Here is a 3,055-nt window from a genome sequence, read left to right as displayed (position 1 = left end):
TGATAGGAAAAAAAACTATATAATTTCTGCATGGAAGAACGTTAGGCCTCCTACTTAATGATATCCTTGTGACTATTATGCAAATCCATAAACTCCAGGGCTTCTGAAAAATAACTGACATAAACATGCTGTGAATATATTTAAAACATTTGGTAAAACTAATAACTATAATGTTAGAAGAAAAAGATAAAATAGAATGAAGAAGGGAAAGGCTGAGAAGAATCAATCTCCTCTTTGTCTCATGAGAAAGAACATGAAGATGCCTTGCATCCAGGCTGGAGAACCTGGTCCCCTGGGAGATAGAAGGTTCAATTCAGAGGCCATAGGAGCTGTCCTTTTCACTGAGAGCATAGCATAGCCTTCTGAGCACAATACAGGGAAGAGCTGGACAGGCCACGTTCCAGAATAGAAGCTTATAGAAGAAAACACTCAGTGAAAAAGGGTTCCAGTCCTGGAAAGGACTCTATTTGCATAAGTCATCAGCACAGGAGTAATGTTAGGTTTAAGGGAACACAGGCTGAATAAAAGTGAAGTCAAAACAATTACCATTTTTCCTCTTTATGTAATCTTGATTCTCTGTTTCTTTTGTTTGACTGCACAAGCTTTTATATCAACTGAGATTCATTTCATAATTCTGAGGAAAAAATGAATTAAAGGGGAAGAGTGCATCCAGTGGCATTAGTGCTACAAATTGGGTGGGACAAAATTGTAGATGGGGCTCCAGGTGTACCTAAAAGTGTTGTCTAAACTTAGCGTAATCTTAATTTGATCCCTTCCCATTTGAATTTAGGAAGCCATATTTGTAATGAGACATGAATGACCTGTACAACATAGATAGTCAAGAGTAGAAAAGGTTTCTGACATTTAGAGATTGACAAGAGTTAATAATATTATTTTGATCCCAGATAAAATTATCTAGCATTGTGATTTGTAAATTTTAAATTCACAATAATTATAAAATAGAAGCGATACTATTGTATAAAAAGAAGCATAAGTGTAAGGCAATCACACCTACTCTTTAAAATTGCTCATCTTTCAGTATACAATGGCCCTCTCAACCTGGCGGCAACCAAGTCTTCCATAATTGCTGTCAAGGCACAAGTTTTTTATGCCCCCCGAATATAGAATAGAGAAACCATGAAGGGATTGTGTCCTTGAGCTCCCTAAAACACTGTGGAAAAAAATGTTCAAAAAACACCTGGTGAATCCAATGCATTCAGCATCACTGAACACAGAGTTCAAGACACCCTGCTTTCCTGCTCAGGTACAGGTTTGCCTATTCCTTACCCACTGTGCTAAGGTTACTCCCAGCAGTTTTCTGGAATGTCCAGAATGCTCCTTTCCTTTGATCATCTCTGTCCAAATCCATATGCTAAAGAGTTCATTCTCATTCTCCTTTTATGGTATCTGATGCTGCAACTTTTGGGAATTGGATATTGGATTATGAGAATGTGTTCCCATATTGTGATTTTTATTCCTGATGGGTGAGGCAATCTCTCTCTCTCTCTCTGTCTCTCTCTCTCTGTCTCTCTCTCTCTCTCTCCATCTCTCTCTCTCTCTCTCTCTCTCCATCCCTCTCTCTCTTCCTATGTCTCTAACCATCTGTCCATATTTCTCTTCCCTCCCATTTGCCCTCCCCACGTCCTACTCCTATGCCTCCTATCTTTGCCTCTCAGCTTCCCTTTTTCCCACTCTCTGACCCTCTCACCCTTTGTTTCTCATCTTCTCCCCCCACCATCTCCTGCTTCCCTTTACCCTTCACCATTTCTTTCCAGCTCTCTGTCCCTCTCTCTCACATTTCTCCATATTCATGAGAGTAAAGAAAACAAAAGATATCGTTCCTTTCACTTTTTCATTATTCATTGAATATTTCTACTTTCTTATGACACCTACAAATATCATAAGGTGAAGCACTAATAGCTAATATGGAGGTATTAGAAGGTGAGGGTTTGGTGGAAATGGGTGAAGTTTAAGGTTGTGTGCTATAGCTTAGTTAAATGTCCACAAGGTAGTCTAATCCCCTGCCATTCTCATTGCAGCTCTGATTTCAAAAATTCTGAATGGAGAAGCCAAGACTTCTTTAGTTCACCATCCAGGTACTCCCATATATCATGACAAAATTCCAGCGCATGATTAATGTGTGCTGAATAACTCTCATGAAATATAAAATTTAATTCATAAAAATTTTATTTTTGCATCCAGAAAAGGTTAACATCACATATAAAACATTCAGTTATTTAAAATGATAAAGAGTAAATGCACTAAGAGAATTGAAGGCTTTATCATGCTTCAAATTTTTGTCTACTATATCACTCCATATACATCTATATCATTTCTAAGAAAATTCTCTATTCTAATGTTCTATTTTCTAAACACGAATTGTGACTAATCTTTTTTTTTTTTTCCAGTCTACAGTGTTTTGCCCTAGTTGACTGATTTACAGAAATGGGCATCAAAATCCTGACTCTCAACATGGAGTGTCAAGAAATTAACTCAGCACTTCCATCTTTAGCCCACCCCAAAGTTAAAAGATAATTATATCCAGGCCCAAACCTGCAGTTTCCAACATTATACACTGCTTCCTTAGGAAATTTCACGTCATTGTTCTCAATGACCATCTCATCCCATTCATTTCTATTAAGGTACATAAAAGTAAAAAAAAAAAAAAAAAAAAAAAAAAAGCAAGTTCAACTAATTTCCTATAAATTTGTGGAACTTAGGCTCAAAATTTCTAGCATCATAGACTGGGTCTTCATCATGTAAGTACCAGTGCAGTACAACAAAGCTTGACAAAGGGAATGCAATCAATTAATATGTGCTAAATTATGCTAAAGGAGTATGAGGGCAAACTGATATCGATTTAAGCACAACTTCCAGAAATGCACAAACAAACAGTTTAAAGCATTGAATTATATAAAGGAATGAGAAAAGCAAAAAATGAACATGTCGTAAAAGTTTTCTATGTGGCAGCACCCACTACTGTAGGGTTCTTTAACTTTTGCAGGAAAATTTCCTATAGTAAAGCTGACTTTCTTATATTGGATGATCTGAAGCC

Source organism: Cavia porcellus, unplaced genomic scaffold, assembly GCF_034190915.1.
Source record: "Cavia porcellus strain 051 isolate PalLab524CR breed Dunkin Hartley unplaced genomic scaffold, mCavPor4.1 scaffold_33, whole genome shotgun sequence".
In the NCBI taxonomy this organism is placed as follows: domain Eukaryota; kingdom Metazoa; phylum Chordata; class Mammalia; order Rodentia; family Caviidae; genus Cavia; species Cavia porcellus.
This window is presented reverse-complemented; position numbering follows the sequence as displayed.